Source organism: Cyprinodon tularosa, unplaced genomic scaffold, assembly GCF_016077235.1.
Source record: "Cyprinodon tularosa strain WSP-4 unplaced genomic scaffold, ASM1607723v1 ctg447, whole genome shotgun sequence".
NCBI lineage: Eukaryota > Metazoa > Chordata > Actinopteri > Cyprinodontiformes > Cyprinodontidae > Cyprinodon > Cyprinodon tularosa.
This window is the reverse complement of record NW_024039171.1, coordinates 1-22,176: the sequence shown is the minus strand read 5'-3', so window position 1 is coordinate 22,176 and position 22,176 is coordinate 1. Positions and strand designations below refer to the sequence as shown.

Sequence of the window (22,176 nt, the reverse complement as noted above, 5' to 3'; positions counted from 1 at the left end):
TGAAGTGAAAAACTGCAACTTCATCATGTTTCACATTTAAAATGCTTACAGCTAAGCTGGGATTCCAGGAATTTTCTGCATTTAAAGCCTCAAATAGAGGAAAGAAATGAAAGTTTGAAGAGGAATAATACTGTTAGCTTAGCACCTGAGGGGAAACAAAGAAAGGAAAGAAAACTGCAGAGTTTAAACGTCTTTAATTTACTCATCTTAGTTTTTATGTCTCTAAATGTTTAGTTTCATCTGCAGCAGTTTGTCTTGATAGCAGAATTATTGTCATATCTGGTTTGTAGTTTAGATAATTTATTCTCTTTTTTCTGTTCATTTTTTTTTTTTTTATCATAATCAGACCTCAAAGATGTATGGAGAGGATTTTACCCCATTATTACTTAAAGCCAAAACACATTCTAAAAATGGAATTTATTCATTATAAAAGCAGATTTTGAAGATCATTTAAAATGTGTATCATGGAAAAGTTTCAATTAATGTTTATTTCGATCAATTTTTTTATGTTTTCATTTTCTTGATTTAAATTTTGAAATGTTATTTTCTTTTGGTAGACCGAGCTTTACAAATTTCATTTATTTCAAATCAGTTTTTACACTAATGTGGTGAAATGAGGACAGATATCTATTGATCTTTGTGCTGATCATTTTTGTTAAGCAGCAAGCTTTGAAATCTAAGTCAACTTTGCTCAAAATAAGAGTATTTGATTGATTAGAGCAGATTGATTCAATTATTTATCTTTAAAATAAGAAAAATAATCATTATTTTCATCATATAATATCTGATTATGTTTGTATATACTCCTTCTGTTAGCAAATCATCCTATTTAGCTGCTTAAATTAAAGGCTAATACATTAAGTTTCAAATTACGACTCTCTGTACTATGCTAACTATTGTTAACGATTCAGAGGATTAGCATTTTATTCTTTAGATATTTATTTATTTTAGTCTGACTGCTAAAATTAAAATAAATTTAGCATTATGATGATTACTTAATAATAATTTACTTGCAGAGGGGCAGCTAAACAGGCTATTGTGCTACTTTCTCATCGGCGGCCATTTTGGTTATAAGTTTGACGTCCAACAGAGGCTGTTTCTCAATCTATGTACTTGTGCGTCCTCATGTCCTTGTGAAATGTCATCATCCTTAGCACTAGTACAGCCTTAATACTTAACAGTATTAAGTTAAAAGTTATCTTTTCTGTTGCCGTTGCTCGATAAAAGTACATTTCAAGAAAATTTTTCTGCATTTGTCTGCAGCACCTAGGTCTAATGTTAACCCGTCCGCAGCAGCCAGGGCTAACGTTAACCCATCTGTAGCGGCCAGGGCTAACGTTCGCCCGTCCGCAGCGGCCGGGGCTAACGTCAGCCCGTCTGCAGCGGCCGGGGCTAACGTCAGCCCGTCCGCAGCGGCCGGGGCTAACGTCAGCCCGTCCGCAGCGGCCGGGGCTAACGTCAGCCCGTCCGCAGCGGCCGGGGCTAACGTTAGCCCGTCTGTAGTGGCCAGGAGTAATGTTAACCCGTCCGCAGCGGCCAGGGCTAACGTTAGCCCGTCTGTAGTGGCCAGGAGTAATGTTAACCCGTCCGCAGCGGCCAGGGCTAACGTTAACCCATCTGTAGCGGCCAGGGCTAACGTTAACCCATCTGTAGCGGCCAGGGCTAACGTTAACCCATCTGTAGCGGCCAGGGCTAATGTTAGCCCGTCTGTAGTGGCCTGGGCTAATGTTAACCCGTCTGCAGCGGCCAGGGCTAACGTTAGAGCGTCTGTAGCGGCCAGGGCTAACGTTAACGCGTCTGTAGCGGCCAGGGCTAACGTTAACGCGTCTGCAGCGGCCGGGGCTAACGTCAGCCCGTCCGCAGCGGCCGGGGCTAACGTTAGCCCGTCCACAGCAGCCCTCTCTCTGCATAGCCGTCTGTGAAGGACCGCTGACTCTGATGGAGATTCTTTGGTTTTATTTGTTAAAATGTTCATTTGATTTGTGTTTATCTGACTGCGTTCATTATTATTCCCCCACATAATTTATAATTATCTAGAGATTAGTGTTGTCACAATACTAAACTTTTCAACTCGATATCGATACTAAGTAAAATATTCGATACTCGATACCCTTTACGATACCACAAGAATAAAAACAAAGACTAAAATTCAACAGAAATATTTTCATTACTAAAAAAAATACAAGAAATAAATAAAAAAACAATAATAACAATATTTTGAGGTTGTATGCTGTGCATGTTCCTTCCTTGGCTAAGCTTTGCACACATAACAATGACACTGGCCAAACCAGTTAAGAAAAATAATTCTCAGCAGCTGCACCGCTTACAAAAAAAGTCTGAAACTGAAAAATGCACAGAATGATTCAATCACACAGTGTTCAGAAAGTGCATTTTCCACTATTCTGCACTTTAGATGGCTGTATCGATACTTTGGAAAATGAGTATTGTATCCGGATACAACGTTTCAGTATCGATACTTTTTTGAGTATCAATACTTTTTTGAGTATCAATACTTTTGACAACCCTACTAGAGACTATTAATGACAGGAGGTGAATTGCAGCTCTAGACTATCTTTGAATGTGTCATCAATGCGCTTCTGTTCTAATTGACCCAGATCTATGCTGCGTGCTCCTGTTCTCCCAGAGTCCAGTCAAGAACGTAGTTGGTGAGAACAGGAGACCGTACTCATGTTCTTGTGAATTGAAAAACAGCCTTAGATAACTTAAATTTAACAAATTAATATAGTTACTTAGAGCTGAATGAACAGAATAAAGAGCCACATTCTACTTGTGCATTTTCTCAGCAAACACTGCTGACCTGTGGCAGAAATGACCCCTAAAGTCTGAACCCACTGAGTGATGGAAGTTTTCTCTCTGCTGTGTTTCTACTGGCTGAATTCTAACCATATGATGAACAGCCCAGACATAGCAGCTCTAACACAAAGCATATTGCTGAGGAGGACGCCGCCGCGGCGGTGCGCCAATTACACAGCTGAATTACACAAACACAATCTCTGCACCTGCTGTGTTAAATCTCTCAGCCGCGCTCACTTCAGGCGCCGAATGGAAATGAATGCTTTGCCGGTTAAATTAGCACTTGTCATCTACCAATTAAACAAACCAACACCTAGGGAGGACTTGGTTTTACTTTATTTTTAGCATTGTTTCAGACACGTCCCCCCCCCCCCCTTAAAAGTGATTGATCTCTGGAGAAATGTTCCTTTCTAAGCTCTTTATCTTTTCAACCTGAAATTAGTGCCGCATTAATCCCAGCAGCAGAGAGTCGCTGACAGTTTTTGTGGAAACCCTCGTTTTTTTTACAGGTTTTCCTTGAGAAGCGACGGCCTGACGGCTCCCGGCTTGTTTTTGTTTCTAGTTGAGGGTGACTCATTTGACATTATGCACTCAAACAACCCATTTGTGAATTAATATAAGCGGGGTTGTCACAGATGTCTGTTTCCGATCACGAGTTGGCCGTGAATAATGGAGGCTTCCCAGTCCGGCGATGGCTTCCTGCAGTCCGTCAAACCCACGCCTCCTCTGACAGCTGACTGGAATAGATAGCGGACGTTGTTACGAAGGTTGTTTCTTTATGCTCTTCAAGAGTCTTTTTTTGCAGCCTGTACTTTTATAGGAGCAGAGGAGCTGCCAGTCAGCCACCCAGCTTCATGACAGGCAATTTAATCTCAAGGAGAACGGAGGTCTTCCCAAGTATCTGACAGCTCCAAAAGGCTGGAGATGTTAATGCAAACCCAGCTCCCTGCTTTTATGCTAAATGGAAAAACAGCCACATGAGAGGAGATCCATACCTTACCCTCTATGAATACATTAAAGTTTGAAGAATATTTCCAATCTGTAACTCATGTTTCCTCTGTTTAGACGTCTGCTGCTTTAATTATTTGATCACTAGCTGCTTTGCAACAGTCCTGACGTCCTTCAGATGTTTTCTTTAGACTGGGATTTATTCTGGAAAATATGGAAGCCTGTTTCTGACAGTTGAAAATAAAATCATAACTATGATATTTCAATTGAGGCATTGAATTCAGTTTATTCCTACACATGTCATCTATTAACTCTTTACAGAAACAATTCAAGCAGATCATCCAGTCAAAGGTAAAACCAGCTGATTGCATCGACTCTTTGACATTGTAGGATTTGCTCCTCCTATAGCGTTTAGAGACAGTAGATATTGACTTACACTTTGTCACTGACAAATAATCCCTTAAATGGAGCATTTATGCAGCATGTGGAATGGAAAAAACTCCCTTTTAACAAGAAGAAACTCCAGCAGAACCAGGCTCAGTGTGAGCGTCCATCTGCTGAGGCCGACTGGGGTTAAAGGAGACAGAAGCAGACATAGAAAAAGAACAAAGAAGCTCTGATTTATGAATACTTTCTATGTTAAAAAAGGTAACATTAAACTAGCTTGACAGGTGGAAAAAAACAGTTAAGCTTAAAGGTACCAGTGTAGCCAACTCCTCAGTAAGGAAAGTAGCTATTGGCTGTGCTAAAAGTTGCTAGAAGTCGCTAAATGACGTCATCGCCTAATTTGCATAATCTGCCACAGGAAGTGATGTGCATGTTATTGATGCTGTGGGAGAAATAATAGTGTTTTTACTCACTTTACTAAACAATATATATTTAGACCAAATAACATTTTACATTTACATCCCACTCGCTCCCGCCTTGAACGTAAGTCAGGGCGGAGCGGCACCGCATGATCAATTTGCGCCGTCAATCCCGGCGCATGCGCGCTTCTTTTGCAGTCTGGACGCTGAGGGTAAACATCCTGCGGCTCTGACTGCGGCGCTGAGAGGGACTCCTGTGGGAGAACGGGGTTGGGATGGGGGAGGCGCCCCACGGCAGCAGCTGCCGCTGAAGGACAAGAGAACGATACGCGCTTTCACGTAAGAGTCTCCAAAAGCCGCCAGTGACACCGTAAAAAGTCGCCAGATTTGTCGCTAGTCGCTTTTTTGAAAAATAGGGGTCTGAAAAGTCGCTAAATATAGCGACAAAAATCGCTGAGTTGGCAACACTGAAAGGTACGGTGGAGCATTTTTGTGAATCTTTGAAAAGACCCACATGCACAACCCTGTACCTAGCCTAGGTGTCATTCCGAACTTAGTCCCGCCCACAAGGTTTGAGGTCGGGAAGTTCGGTCTGGCTCTGCTCCATAGTAGCGCGAGTATAATCGCCCACTGTCAGGCGATCCAATCAAATTGTCAGGGCGGGCTTTATACTATGATGGACAGATGATCAACAGTAACGTAATCAACCATGTGACCAAAGCGTGCATGGGTGACAACAACAATGGCTGCCGCCGGAGAGTTGAGGTGAGTAGATTCTGCTATTAGGTCTGTTCTAGAAGATATCGACAGCAAATTAATTTTAAAAGAGGAACAGAGAAACGCGATCAAGGCTCATCTTCTTATTCTAGGCGTGAAACTGCACGCTTTGATTTTTGTTGACAACAACTATGCGTTGCTTAACATACGTCATGCACTCCGTTGCTCTTATTGGTTGTAGGTCTATCCAATTGAGCGCAGAGGTATTTTTTTTCCTGGTTCGTTCGAAACACGCCCCATAATCACAGCTCTATGGAGCAGCATCAGACTCATATTCTGACTAGAATTGAGTAGGACTACGTCAGGCTACCCTGTACCCGCTCCAGAGAGGGAACACCTATTAAACACGTGCGTCTCTTCGTGCGCGCTCTGTTTAAAAGTTGCTGCTTGCATCGCTCATACAAGATTAGTTTCCAAAAGAAGATTTGCAATTTTTCCTCCATGTCAGACTCACTACTGGTAAGAGAAAATGGAGACGAGCAGGAAGGGCAACCTTACGTAAACATAGCACCAGAATGATTGACAGTTAGGAGGACCACTTACAGTAGCAGCCATTCAAAATGGCCCTTCCTAGTCAAAGGCCAGCCGAATGGCAGCCAACTGCCCAGCAACTTCCACTGGAGCTAGTTGCCTTTTGCAGACATCACAAGGTCCAAAAACTAATTTCAGGGTGATGCTTATCGAACACCCCCGAACACCCCCCTCAAACCAAAGACAACCAACCCGCACCGTGCCCATTTGACACACACTTCACCTTCTTTAAACATGGACATACTTTAGTACAGCGGTCACCAACCTTTTTACAGCTGAGGGCTAATTCAGGGCCAATGAGTCACAGGAAGGGCTACCAATACTGACCTATGAATGGCAAGGGTCAACGTTCACCTAAACTTCATACATCATAAACATACCTTTATCGTTTCTTTAAATTTATAATTTAATTTTAGACATTTACATTTTGAAATCTGCCATATATGATTAAATGATAAAATGTTCTATAAACCAATCAAAAAAAGAAGAGCAACAGAAGACAGTGACATTTCAAACGTAGCTCAATGCTGAGTTGTTCTATTTTCAGAAGACTCTAAGGGCCCCCTTGTGGTCCTTGAGGGCCCCTTGGTCCCCGCGGGCACCATGTTGGTGACCCCTGCTTTAGTATATTCTGCTGTAAAATGAGTCTCATATTTCCGTTCTTACTGGAGGATCCAACCTTTGCAACCTCACAGGATGTGCAGCTTTGAGTGGCAACTAGGTGACTGTCAGAGAGTGAACCCAAACTTGTTGCTTATTTTTCTGACTTAACCAATCAGAGCACTCTCTGACAGCCAGTTGCCTGGAACGCTGGTTGATCAGAGCATCGCTTTGGTCAGATACAGCAACCTCCTCCCCACACCCCCCCTCTCTTGTTGTGCCTATGCAATCTAAGTAGTTCTGATCCGCACATGATGGATGAATTATTGTACTGCCAGCATGCTCTTACTCGCATTAAAATAACACCACCTCGCATTGTCTAAAATCTAGGATAATTTATCCGACCCGTAGGCATCAGTGAACAACAATCAATATCAGGGAGACTTAAGGAGACTTGGGATCTCTGCTTTTATGTCTATGCTTCTTTTTCTATGTCTGCTTCTGTCTCCTTGAACCCCAGTCAGCCTCAGCAGATGGCCGCTCACACTGAGCCTGGTTCTGCTGGAGATTTCTTCCTGTTCAAAGGGAGTTTTTCCTCTCCACTGTCGCTACAAGCATGCTTAGTGTGAGGGATTGCTGAAGAGTCAATGAGTCGATGCAATCAGCTGGTTTTCCTTAGATAGAAAACTTTGAATCAATCTGACTGGATGATCTGGTGAACTGGAAAGTGACCTGAGATGACATGATGTGAATCGGAGCTATAGAAATACACTGAATAGAATTGAGTGCTGTCCCTGTATTTTGACGATCCACCCGGATAAACAACATCCTCCACTATAGCTTTAAGGAGGCAGTTCTATCAATTAAAAGTGAATTCATTTATCTCACTACCTTGTACCTCAGGCTTTATATGTACAGTGATGGGACTAACGGCGTTGAAAGTAACGGCGTTACTAACGCCGTTACCTTGTTTTAGTAACGAGTAATCTAACTAATTACTTTGACTGTAACTATAACGCAGTTACCATTGCAGACACCCCGTTACTGCGCGTTACTCAGGTCACACAATGAACCTTTTTTCATGCTAGGACTCGTGCGCAGCTGCGTGAAGCTGACACCCCACCCACGTCAAAAAACTCTGCAAATAGACTGAATGGTTAGTGCAACGTTAGTGAAGATTTGTGCAGAAAAAAAATATTGTTTGTGCTACTTTTGTTTAAGAGATATTAAAGATTATTTTTAGGTCATCCAGAGGTGCGCGCCTTGTCATGAGAGAGGGGAGGATGAGAATGGCTGATGTATAGCGAGATTCCGTCTGTCAGTTGGGTAGGTGGGTGTTTCTGCTGGCGGGTGTCAACGTCAGGAGGGCTCCAGCAGCAAAACAACGTTTTCAAGATGGAAATACCAGTGTTACGTCGAACTGCGTTTCCCCATCAGATACGGTTTCCTCTGCATCTCCGCACAGCGCAGGCGGCACGATTCACCGCGCAAGCGACAGGAAACGCGCATGCTCCCTAAAGGCGCGGAACAGTCGCCCTGTGCTCGCGCCACAGGGGAACTATGGAGAGCGTGAAGGATCAAATGAAAGGGGGATGGATGGATGGATGGATGGATGGATAGATAGATACTCTGCCTTTTTAACCTACTGTATTTTTTATTTTAAACATTATTTGATGGCCTTTGTGGCAGGGATGGAGATCCATATTTTATGTCACACACAGAGTATAGATCTAGATAGATAGAATGGATAGATAGATGTTGCGGTATCTATAACAACCCAAACACACAGGATTTCAGAATTAGAGATCCCCAGTTATTAATTTCACCAGATCTGAATGCCCTGTTAAAAAACTTCACATGGCGTTCCCCCCTGATGTCATTTACGTTGAGTTGCAATAAATGCGAAACTCCCTGCAGGTTGTTGTCTTTGTCGTCCGCTCTGTTCAGCTGGCTTTGGAAACACACGGCGAGAAGGTGGGGGCTGGGTGGTGAGGGTTACGGGGGCGAGAAAGCAATAGTTACAGTGCCCAACACTGTATATTTATGGTCTCTGTTCAGGTGGAAGGTGAACATCCAAGTATTTCATCCACCTATGATTTCTCCCATGTTTAACTCCATCCATCATTCTAACTCTGGCCAGCTTCCTTGTCCTGAAAGGGATAAAACCTCCTCTCTGCATGATCCTGAAGGCCACATGAAGCCTGGATGTATAGAAACTCTATCTCATCTGTTTCTGATAGACCTCAGCATCCTCTGACCCCCATCTGCCATTAAAAATCCGCTTCTGCTTCAAGGCCAACATGCTTTTTTCCTTCTTCCTTCCAATTTGCTATAATGCCTCCAACTGACTGTTGACCGCGGACTATTTGGTAGCGAGAACATTTAACACCTGCACATGCTCAGCATGACGGCTGCTATGGAGGATTTTTAGTTCCATTATTCTTTCAATACAAAAGAACAGGTTTTTGTAAATGGATATTTGGAAAAAAAAAAGAAAAACTATAATGGAAAATTAAAAAAAAGAAATAAAAATAATATTTTTTTAAATAAATAAATTTTCAGTTTTCTTAGCTTTTATTATTGTTTTTATGTATTATTTTTCTCAAATCTTATTTTTTTCACATCATGAATTCTTTTTAAATTGTGTTTCATGGATCACATTCTGTTTACTGCATTTCTGGTCATTGCTAACCAGTAAAAATGTGGCTCTAACTTTAATTGGGTGAAGTTTAATGGAAGTTAGCTGAGGACCCAAAGGCAAAAATGAATATTCAGAAATTATTTCTTTAAAGATTAACTTAAAGATAGATGGCAGAAATAATAAATAAAACTAGGAGACGGCAGGGAGAAAACACACATGAGGAGTGAAGCAGATGAAGCAATGAGGAACTTTTATATGGGAGACAGAACAATGAATGGAGCGATTAGCTAATTGGGAGCAGGTGTGGACAGGAGCAGCTGAAGGGGAAAGGGGAGGGGCAACAAGGAGGGAACAGCAGAAGGAAATAAGACTAATGACTAGAAAACAAAGATTAACAAAGAGGAAATCTAGAGGATAGAAGACCGAAGATACTGAAAAACCACCAAACAGGATTAGGAAAAATAATAATTAATTGAAAACATGATATAATTCTTAACAGGGAAAACAGAATACCAAATCCAAGCGTAACTGAAAAACTAAACATAACCAAAGATCCCAGAGTTTCTGTTTTAATTCCACCTAATATTGATTCTCAATTAAAATTTTTTAAGAAGAATCATAAAAATTCAAAAAAGAATCATAAAAGTAAATCTGTAGCTCAAAGTTCATTGACTCTTTCAGAGTTATTCCAACAGCAGCTGGAGTGAGTTAACACTATGGAAAGAGTTCATTTAACACTAATTAATCGTGGATTGGTGTTGATTTAACTCTTTCAGTGTTAATTCAATGCTGCAGAATCTGCCGTGGGGGAAACTAGAGTTCTGTCTGGATGAAATCTTCAGAAAAATGTAATTCCCTGAACAACCAACATTGTCTGAACGTTACTAAACTAACACATAGTTATTTTTAACTTACTTAAAACCCATTAAACACATTTACATATGTCCAGTTTCTGATGCTTCATGTAATTATGTCATTTAAGATAATTATATTATCAGATGTACCCGATTCTGACTCTGGTTCCAGGCTGAGTGAGGCTGGAGGAAAGTGCAGCAGGAAAGCATCCTGACAGAGTTTAGATCCTCAGCGTCGTTTACTGTGTCTTTACTCCACTTAACCCCTAGAACCCTACGGACCCACCGGCGGGTCCAGCTGCTACGTGACCTCGTAATTTTAACAAACCCCCAGTATTGATGTAAAAACACATTTGGCACAGTTTGGTGACATTTTTGGATAAAAGTGCCAAAATGGCCTAAGAAATTTCTCACTAATACCATTCTAAAATAAATATGATTCATCTGATTGAGTCCAAATTTGGTATATTTTTACACAACATTTAGATTTAAAAGTCTGTACTACTTTTTTGTGCTATAAATAATATTTTGGTAGTGTTTTGCAATGTTTATTTCAAAGGAAATTTTGGCGAGGTTCAAAAAATGCAAAATATTTTGCATTTTGTCCCTAATATTTCAGGCAGGGTCAAAGCTACAATGGTGCTGACACCAGAAAACCATTCTATGACATCTTACCTTTACAGACGTACCAAAAGTTTCTTCTTAAATCTAATAGCTGTGAGGCTATAAGTTATTTACTTTTGTGTGTTTTTGTCAGGCAGAAATTTATTTATACCCCCTGAGGGTGTAAGAGACTAGACCTGGAAGCAGCGATGCTTTATATTTCTGGACCGAGGAACAATCATAGTTTCATAATTCATCATTCAGTTGGTGGATTTCTTCATATGAAACTGATCATAAATGAACTGAAATAAACAACGGATGAAGTTTATCTTAAAAATATAAAGTTCAGCAGATCTACACTGAAGTGCTTTTAAGTCTTTTCGGAACATTTCAGAAACAATTCTGGTGTCTGTTAAGTAAGAGGAAGAAAGCATAAAAAGACTCTGCTCTCCCGGCAGAAGCTACACTATGAATTAAGTGGAGTAACAAATCCCTCTGGGAGCCTAATGCAGCACAACACCGGTGCAACGGATCAAAGATGAGGCCCTCATCCTGTGCTAGCTGAGAACATAGAGTTGGATGTATAGATATAATATTGTAGGATGCGGGAATAGATATGGAATGAAGTCTAATGAGGAAAAGGGGTCCCTATGTCCTCCAGCAGTCTAAGCCTATAGCAGCATAACTTTAGCGATAGCTCAGGATAACCTGAGCCACTCTAAGCTTTGAAAACAGAGGTGGGGAGTCAAGTCACAGGACTTGTTCTCAAGTCAGACTGGAATCATTAATTAATTAAATTAGACCTAACCTTGAAAAAATGCCCAGAAACTGGACTCCGAGTTTCACAGCAGTGAATTGATTGTGACACGAAACTGTTAAAAAATACATGATTTAAGCCAATATCTAAACATTGAAACAAATTTTAGTAAAACTCATATTACTGAACTCATATTACTCATCCTATATAACAAATGCAGAGCTTTAAACACTCTGTACATAGGTGTGCGTTAGCTGCAGCACAGGTAATCAAATCAACCTGATTTTTCTGGAAAAAATTGTAAATGTGCTTCCTGGACGAAATTCCTTCTGGCACATTAATTGAAAAGTACTCAAAAAAGGAAATATTATACGCAAAACATGCAAAAAGAGAATCACAGATGGAGACGGACATTGTTGGACGTTTAAAGTAGCATAAAGAATGATTGGTGGCCGAGATAGCTAACTTTAGCTAAATTTGTCTTATTAGCAAATGTTTAATTGCACTTGTTTTATCTGTAGTTGATATTAATACCTAACCTGACTCCGCCAGATGGATTTGCTCCGCATATCCATCTGGAAACCTTCCGTTGAAGTAATTTTGGGAAGGGGCGAAAATACTGGTTAGCTGATTGGCCTATGTTGGTGATAGACGGGCCAAATAAACCAATCAGATCAACGAAGCATATGACGTACTAACAGAGCGACGACAAAGAGGAGCCAATTGATAGATCAAACTCTTGCCGAAACCAGTCGGGAGAAGAGCAAAAACATCTTTTCCTCTGAGAAAAGCCTCCAGAGCAGTGTTTTGCTCTTCTTTCAGTGAAGAAATACTCTGTAATTCCGATAAAACTTGCTCGATAGCCACGCTAACGCTAGTTTCATCGGCTGAAGCCGCCATGTTCTTTAGACTGAACTGTCGCGCTTCTCGTTGCGTCACACCTCAACCCGCCTCAAAGCCAACGCTGATTGGACGTTCGTTTGGTGAACGGCTCCAAATTTTCTTTAACGGAGAGTCTCCAGACTGATTAGCGAGTGAAACCATAAAAGCTCGCGAGATCAGGATGGTCTCACCAGGCTAATAAATACTGTTATCAAAAGAGCAAACATGGTTAAATATTTACATTTAACATTTTCGCTACTTTAGGATAAAGACCAGAGACGTAGTTGAACCAATAATGTGTTCTCACCTCTGCTTCAGAGACAGTATTATAGGTTTAGTCTCCTTATAAGGTGACCAGACACACAGACCACGCCCCCAAACTTCGAAAAGGTAAATTCTTTCCTAAAACACTTGAGCCCCAAACAGGAGAGTGAAAAATGAAGGAAAACTTTGATGGATTGACTGTTGAAAGCTGCATGATGGCTTAGTAACAGAACTACTCCTGGTACCCTAGCAACTGCTGCAGATCAGCTGCTGAAATCTGAACACAAATCACATCTAAACTTATGTAAATTACAGTGCAGGGAATATTTCACATAATTTCTCACATAAAAGGTGGAATAATTAAGCAGCACAAACTTGTGTTTAATACTGTTCCAAATCAGTAATGTGTAGCAAAAACAGACACCTGCTCTCATCGTTTCTTCCTTTGCAGCCGTCCTGCGGTCTGAAGCAAACAGCCATCATCCCTCCGAGTTAATCCATCTGGATTAATAGCTCAAATCTCTAATTACCTCAATAATTTTTTTTATATTTTCCTTTTCCAATGTTTTCAGATGATAGTTTTCTATATGGGGTAAGATAACGCTCAATGTAAATGTGTGAACGAGTGTCTGAATATGTAAATGTAGGTTATGATATTTGAATGTATTTAAGATTTGTATTTGTTCCTTGTAAAGCTGCAACTAACGACTATTTAGCAAACTGTTTAATCTGTAGATTATTTTTATGATGAATCGATTAATAATCGGATAGCCAAAGGTTCCTTAAAGATTTTTTATTAAATTAGAACCGGTGAAACGAAAACTTTTTCACTTGAGGAGTTCTGGATTATAGAGCAGATTGGCAAAAAAAACTTTTATTTTTATGTTAAATGCAAAATGTTTTCATATTTTTTTTTCCTACAATTTTGATATAATTCCTGCTGTAAGTGGGTCGTTCTGTCAGCTAAATGCATGTTTTAGAGTCTCTATACTCCAGTTAACGATCAATTGATCACTAAATTAGTTGATGATTACTTGAATAATCGATTAATCACGATTAATTGTTTCTGCCGTAGTTCCTTGTTGTCAGCTCCCACATACATGTGGCTTCAGATGTTGCATCGGTGAGAAAACAAGTTTAGCTGTTACCAAAATAAGTTTTAAAGTTACAACTTTGCAGCAACAGAAGTACAAGCACAAATTAAGTAATATAAATTACAAATGTACTAATCCAATTAGCAAACCTGCAAGCGCAAATCAAATTTACAGCTACAAATTACATATTTTCACATACAAGTTTAATTTTTCAATACATTTTTATCACTTGAAATTAAACATTTATGAGTACAAATGTCAAGTTTTCCAATAAATTAAAATTCAAAGTACTTATTACAAATTTAAAACTCTTTTTGAAGTTTTTTTTTCTTCTCAGAAATAAGATATTGTGTGATGAGTCTCGCCTCAGTGGGAGGTTAGTCAGCGACACGTCCTGCTGGAGCCGCAGGCGTCTGGCAAGGCGGCAGGTCCACTTGGTCCACTGCTGTGGGATCAAAGAAATAAAATAATTAATGGAAGGTCTAAGCACCTAAAACATACATACAGGGAAAGAAAGAAGGCACAAAGACAGTTAATTTAGTTACTCGCGAGGAGAGTAGGAAGGAGACTGCAGAGTTTACCATCTCCACCCCACTCTGCAGTCTTCAGCTTTCTCCTTGCTATTTATTGAAGAAAAGGGGATGTCCCTAATTACACCAGCTGAGGTTTAACTAAAGGGAAAGGGAAACAAAAGGATCTTACTTTAAACCTCAGCACATATGTTAAAACAAAGCTGTATGGGAGAATTATCCTGCCATAATGCAAGAGCACATAATTTCAGTTTGAGAAAAGAATTTCATCTTCTTGCACTCAAAACTTATAATGCTCACACTCCAAACATGCGCTCTCTCTCAAATCTTTTCTCTTCTCTCTCAAATCTTTGTTTCTTCTCTCAGATTTAATGCTTCTTGCACAGATATTTTCTCCCCTCGCTTGCCTCCTTCTCTTCGCGCTCAAACCGCGCTCTGCTCGAGTCTCAGTTACGCTCGCAAACCCGTAGGCTCTGCTTGCAGATTTTTTTTGCTCTCTCTCTGATTGGATCGGATCGTCGCCTAGCAACCTTTCCAGCCAATAGAACGACAGCCTCGGAAAGGGTGCGCTTGTCTAACTCTACTGAGTGTGCCTGTGATAAACCTTACCGACAATAAATTGGCTTTTTAATTTAAAAGCTATTAAAATAAGAAGCTGAAAAACAACAACAATCAGGAAAATAAAAAAAGGAAATAATAAAGGGCGATTCAAGAATCACCAATGAAAAGTCACTTAACTTCATCTGACTAGCAAACTTTTTTTTTTTTTTTGTCTGACAAGCAACTCTGAGGCGGGAGTTCTCTGTTCACATCACGTCACGTCTGAAAATGGATAGCTTTTAAATTAAAAAGCCATTTTATTGTCGGTAAGGTAACTACTGAGTAAGGTAACTCAGTAGAGTTAGACAAGCGCACCCTTTCTGAGGCTGTCGTGCTATTGGCTGGAAAGGTTGCTAGGCGACGATCCGATCCAATCTGAGAGAGAGCAAAAAAAAAATCTGCAAGCAGAGCCTACGGGTTTGCGAGCGTATCTGAGACTCGAGCAGAGCGCGGTTTGTGCGCGAAGAGAAGGAGGCAAGCGAGAGGAGTAAATATCAACACAATTGTGTTGATATTATAAGTTTTGAGTGCAAGGAGATTAAATTCTTTTCTCAAATTGAAATTATGTGCTCTTGCATTATGGCAGGATAATTCTCCCACAAGCATGTGGTTGTTTTACAATGAATTGTTTAGAAGAAACATGTGATCGAGGATGTTCAGGCCTCTTTCACAACCCGTCCGTTGCATGCCTTTATCTGGAACGATCTTAAGCAAGAGTTAATAAAAGATGAATCACACATTATACATCATAATAGTTCATCAGAACACAACCCATGGAACACAAACAAAGTAAGAGTATAAATAAAATATGTCTAACAATAAAAAAAACTCACAGTAATCTGAGGATCGCCTTCAGAGCAGAGATGGCAAAAGTACTCACTTTCCGTACTTGAGTAAAAGTACAGATACTTGTGTTAAAAAAATACTCTGGTAAAAGTGGAAGTACTGATTAAACTTCTTTACTCAAGTAAAAGTAATAAAGTACAGGCTTTTAAATTTACTTAAAGTATAAAAGTAAAAGTAGAAACTACTTTTTTCATGCCGTTGCCTACATTTTAAATGGATGTCTGCCAATAGGACTAGATCTCCGTTGTGTTCATTTTCAATCATCTCGTCGTCCATGCTACTATGCTAACGCCACAACCACCAAGCTGCAATGATTTGCCGCCAATGAATACTGCCGAATCTGTCGATTCATCTTGTAGTGGTGCGTCAAATGCAACGTAGATTCCCATCCAATCAGATTGAATTTGGTATTGATGACATGAAAAATAATAACGGTAACTCCATTGAAATGATTCAAAACTAAAGTAACGAGCCAATTTTTTAAAATGTAAGGAGTAGAAAGTACAGATATTTGTGTAAAAATATAAGGAGTAGAAGTAAAAAGTCGCCATAAAAATAAGTAGTAAAGTAAAGTAAAAATATCAGAAAAATCTACTTGAGTACAGTAACGAAGTATTTGTACTTCGTTACTTCCCATCTCTGCTTCAGAGAACTTCTCCCTCCAGAACCTTAATCTGGGCGGCTGAGGCAGAAAGGATTTTTTTGAATCCTCTGACTGCAGAAACTCTGGAGTTTTACGACTGACTGACGCTTTTCTCTGATGTTCTTCTTTATAAAAACATCTCTACAGGTTCTAGAAGAGTTTCCAGAACAGAGCAGACCTTCTTTACTTGCTTATTGAGCTTCTTTAAGTCTTTTTTGATGCAGCTGCAACATGGAGCTCATTTCCTTTCCTTATTGTTGCATTTATACATGTTTTGTGAATGAAGATTTGAAAGAAACACGCAACAAAAAAAAAAAAAGCTTTAGCCTCCATTCCACCACAGCAATCCTAACTCATCTCTTCAGTTATTACATCATCATTTTTCTTACACCAAGTCCTGACTGCTGAATATTTTTCCATAAATCTCTCTTAATGTTCTTGTCTTCCCAGGTTGAATTGTAGTTTCCCTCTAACTATCGCCTGCTTCTATGCTGATTTGTGGTTCTGATTTGTTCGCTCTTTTCTCCTGTTCCAGATGAAACCTGCGCTGCGTTCCGGCGGATCATAAAAGGAGACGAGGATGATTCAAAGGACCTGGCTGTAAATAGAGACATCTTTTATTCTGGACTAGAAATAAGCTTTTAAGAACTGAAGAAATCCTCGTGAGCTTGACGGACGTCGTCATGAGGAGGACTGAACTTCCTGCTCTGCTTTTTTTAAAGGACTCCCCATGATTAGCCTTACTGGACAACAGGTTGAAGTCTCTGATATTGTACTGCTTGTAGTGGAACACAGAAACTAACTTTGTCTATTTTTTTCATTTCATGAGAAACTCAACATCTGCGGCTGGTCGAACACAAAGGTCGTTTTATTCGGGGGTGGGGGGGCAACGGATCAATGTGTCGTATGACCCAACAGATTATCGGGTTCTCCATTTACTTATAACATGTAATACTCAAAGAAATACTCTGAATACTTAAGCTCTTCGCCATCTTCAAACAAGGCACCGATCAAACATTACCGAAAGGAAATGGAATCTATTCACAATCTATTTCTTCTACATTTAGTTTCCTTATAACCTGTATTGCTGCTTTAAAGTTCAGCTTATTTGGTAAGATGTGTGTAAATTCCAAATATTTGGTTTCCATCTGGACGATGACAGTGTTTCCAAAACTGTTTCTAACTAGTTACTCAAGTATGGTTTGCTAATGACCTTTAAGTGACTATCGCTGACACTTCTTTAGCCTGTGTAAGTGATGACATTAGTAATAAACGATGGTGGTGTAGCTAAAGCTTGTGTGTTTTCACCGTCTGTGTGCTAACCCGTAGAGTCAGGGGACAAATGCACTGCAAAAAATGTTATCTAACTAAGTCATTTTTTCTTTAAATAAGGATTTAAGTGAGACACTTTGCCAATGGAACAAGACAATTTACAATTAAAATGAGAAAAAACAATTGCATTGTCTTATTTCAAGTGCATAATATCTATATACCTTATTTTAAGAGTAAAAATACTCATTCCATTGGCAAATGCTCTTTTTTACATGCTCTTTCAGAAAATGCTCTTTTACATGAGACATTTTTACTCATTTTGAGATCGTTTTTGCAGCGTGGGGACGCAGCTAATCAGATAGGAGTTTTATTAGTTAAATTATATACCTTCTGTCCTTCAGAAGAGCTCACAGAAGTTGTTTTTATTGTTGAAGATCATGTTAAAGGAATAGTACACCCAAAACATGATTAGCCTTCATTTTCTACTCACCCCCATGCTGAACAACACTCTGGAGTACTTTTTTTGATATCTCAAATGCATCTGGAGATCTGGGAGGCTTCTTGCTGTCTGCTGACATTCAAATAATGGAGGTCTATGGCGCCCGAGGCAGAAAGGTCCATAAAAGTCCACAAAAAACGTGTCAATATTCCTCCATACTGCTCGTCCAATGTATTCCAAGTGTCCTGAGTGGGTAGCGTCCAGAATTTACTCGAAACGAAGTCTTTTAGAATGTTTTTAGAGCATAAACAGTAGTGTATAGGATTTCCTAAATCTGGGTGTACTTTTCCTTTAAGCTGAAGATCTACCATCTACAGATCTATACATCAAAGCAATGCCCTGCCCGGCCTCAGGAGGACTGATTGGTGGATGAAAAACCTCAATCCCTGGATGAAATATGACGAAATATGAGATCTGGTTAGAGAGGGAAGCTGCCCAGCAGCCTATCCGATGAGGAGGCCTCTTAGGTGGATACATCATGGTAAAAAGTGCACCCAAAGTGATGCTCCTAGGAGAGAGCCCTTTTGCAGGCGGCCTCATGAAGTGTGATTGTTGAATAAAAACCTTCAAACTCTGGATGGAATATGCCGTTTTCCCGTAGAACCGGAGATCTGGTAGGAGGGGGGGATCTGGCAGTCTGCGTGTCCGAGCAGAGTGCCTCCTGATCGGTCAGAGCTTTAGAGGTGTTAGCCCCGAGAGGCACTCTGGGCTAAACACATTCCAACTATTGTGAATATTAGAGAACAAGCTGATAAGCATGGAAAGACAGAAAGGAGACACTACTTGCGAGCTTTGATCACTTTATTTAATTACATTTTGCTTATTTCTATAGAACCCATTAACACATGTGACTAACTGGATGTGCTCTCTTCATCCTCTGACATGGGAGCTGGCTCGGAGCTCGTCTGCGTGGCTGTGTGTTTCCTGGACGGGGCCGCCTGTGGAGCTGGTTGACAGTTGCCTTTTGTATCTATGCTTCTTTTTCTATGTCTGCTTCTGTCTCCTTGAACCCCAGTGGGCCTCAGCAGATGGCCGCTCACACTGAGCCTGGTTCTGCTGGAGGTTTCTTCCTGTTCAAAGGGAGTTTTTCCTCTCCACTGTCGCTAAAAGCATGCTTAGCGTGAGGGATTGCTGAAGAGTCAATGAGTCGATGAAATCAGCTGGTTTTCCTTAGATAGAAAACTTTGAATCAATCTCACTGGATGATCTGGTTGAACTGGAAAGTGACCTGAGATGACATGATGTGAATTGGAGCTATAGAAATAAACTGAACACGTCATTTCAAAGCACTCAACCAGATCAAACAGTCAATATTATTATTGTTCATCTTACTGATCTGTGGTGAAACTGTTTATAAATAGATTTACTAAAATTCAAAATCTGCTGATGAAAAATATTTAATTTTAAATTCTGGTACAAACCCTGTAACCACAGAGCAAAGCAGCTCAACAACCAGATCATGGAGCTTCTGGAGCGTCGAAGCATCTTCAACAGCTTTTAATCCAGAATCTGTTTGGTTTTAATGCACTTTAAGACAGTTTTTTTTCTATTTTTGTCATTCTTAATGTTTGGGTATGGATTCAATTTTGTTCAGTCATTGTGTTGTGCAATAATTATATATCAAATGTCCATCAAATATGGTATTTAATCAGATAAGGTTGACAGTCTGTGATCAAACACCCCAATGGCTGAAAGTGGGAATTAAGTTTAAATCGTGGTCAGACAGATAACTCTGCACACAAACAGAATAAATTCAAAATATAACATTTCTTAAAGGAGAAGTCTGCTCACATTCAGAATTCAAACTTCTGAAAGTTCTTAAAATATAAAATTATTCCATCCTGTTGAATAAATTTTAAGTGTTTTTAATTCAGAGTAATTTTCATGTGAATGTGCTTTACTGGAGGCATCCATGTTTGTCAAAGAACACTACTGCCACCTACTGGTTAGTGACGTCACGGTGCGGTATCGGCTGTTGATCAAGTCCCAGTGCTGTATCTGGTGTTTGTCACAACGCGCTATTATCCAAGTCATCTTGAAAACATTCTTCTTCCAAATGTTGGCTACATATTACGTGTTTTTTCTCTGGCCAGAAGTTCGATGGCAAATCCTCCCTCTTCAAGTTGGCGATCCAACGACCAACCCGTCCGTGGAGGATCAGGAATCAGAAAGGTGGAATAACTCTTTTTTTTTTCACTTTTACCCGATGTATTCCAGCATCCAGCTGCCATGCACGTGGGCATTGTCAGTTTCACTATAGCTCTGGTGAATTTCAATGGTGAAGTCCTCTGGAAATCTTCAATAATTGTTGTTGATTGCAGATGTGTCTAGTAGTTCCCATTGATTTAGCTTGTAAAGCGGGGAGAATGGCGTTAGGCTTACCGCACCATGACGTCACTGCTGGAAGATGGCAGGAGGGAGGGGCTACTATATTTGGGCAAAAATGGCCGCTCCCAGACTCAGTGATCGCAACGGAATTGTTTTTTATTATGTTTTTTACACATTAACGCTAAATTCATTAAACCACCGCAAACGTGTATATATATATATATATATATATATATATATATATAATTTTTTTTTTGTTTGTTTTGTTTTTATATATTATTCATTTATTTATTTTACAGTGTCCTGTCTGGCGATGTGGCAATAATTATAATTGTCTTGAAGCCATAAAGAGCCCAACAGATTTTACTTTCACCAGTGGAGTAGTACGGCTATCTTCATAGTGTTCCGCTTGATTTATGCATATAAATAGCTTTATTATAATTCATGCAGGGAGTTTTACAGATTATATGGACACTGCAATGTAGGTAGAACAGCAAAGGAAAAAAAGGAGAAAAGATGAAAGAAAGAGGAGTTAAAAGGGAGACAATGATAAAACATCTTCATTCTGCTTCATCACCTGCAAAGAGATGGAAAAACAACAGAACAACTGACAGATATAAGAGATACAATAAAGTAACACCTAGATACTATCGCTGAAATATAAGTAGTATTATTTAATCTGACATGTATTCTGTGTTACCTGAAGATCAGAATATGGGCTTTCTGTGTGGAAGTGAATCTCTGAGTACCTGGACCCAAACACCTGTAGTTGTTAGTCAGAGTGCACTTGTTCATGTAAAGGAATTAGTTTTAGGTGTAAATAATGAACCATTAATTATTCCTGACTGACCAGACGTTTCCTTTAAGAAAAATCATTCAACTCCAGGTCAAACATATTTCATATTTTTAGGTAAAAACTACTTTTTAACTAAAGAAAGGAAACTCAATAAACTAAGCTGCCGTGTAAGAAAAGAAGAAAATGAAAAAAGGTTTAAAAACATAATCAGCAAAATGAGGCGACAATTTCAAAGATTTTATGTTCGTGAACTAGAGTTTATTCCAAGCAATTAATTAAAGAGGAAACTAAAATATATGGTTAAAAAAGTATTCAATTATTTGCTAAATGATAAATCTACTGAGCCTCTAAATGGAAACTGAAGTGAAAAAACGACATTCTCATTTCTCATTCTCATTCACGCCCACCAGTTCAACATATTCTCATTATCAGTTCATATGAAATCGTACGAAGTTATGCACACTATTTCGTACGTTTTTGACATTTTCCCTCGAAAAAACAGATCAGTGCGCATGCGCAGCCAGAGAGACGAAAAAAGCAGATCGGCGGACGGACATAAAACTGGGACGGACAGTGCAATGATTACTTCATTATGTCTCTCACTAGGTTGTTTGCTGTTTTGTATGTTAGGCGTTAGACACTCTCTCGATGACCCCCCCCCCCCCCACTCAGTCCGACGACTAGAGCAGTTGGTTAGGGGATCAAAGGTATTGCACGGTCCGGCGCATGTTCGTTGGTATCTCTCAGATCCATAGCCAAGCCAGTTTGTAGAACTTGGAGAATTAGGGTTAGCTTTTAGAGTAATGGCTAGGTTTTAGGGTTAGGGCAAGGCTTAAAATTAGGTTTAGGGCAAGTGTCAGGGTTAGGGATCGGCTAAGTGAAATTTTAAGGCAAGAGTCAGGTGTTAGGTTTAGGTATGGATTCCACTAATATTAGGGTCAGTAGCCAATTGATCTGGTAAGTTGATAGTAAGGGCTAAAATTAGGTTTAGGGCAAGTGTCAGGGTTAGGGATCGGCTAAGTGAAAGTTTAAGGCAAGAGTCAGGTGTTAGGTTTAGGTATGGATTCCACTAATATTAGGGTCAGTAGCCA

General features: G+C 39.8%; 1 protein-coding gene across 1 annotated transcript in view; it reads left to right on the top strand.

Moving 5' to 3' along the window:
• The window catches only part of LOC119793246 (chemokine-like protein TAFA-2), a 132,162-nt gene extending 114,680 nt beyond the window's left edge, over positions 1 to 17,482 (top strand). Inside the window, exon 6 of the mRNA XM_038300321.1 lies at positions 16,726 to 17,482. The gene's annotated coding sequence lies outside the window, so the exon portion shown is untranslated. The remainder of the gene's footprint in view (positions 1 to 16,725) is intronic.
• Positions 17,483 to 22,176: the final 4,694 nt, after the last annotated feature.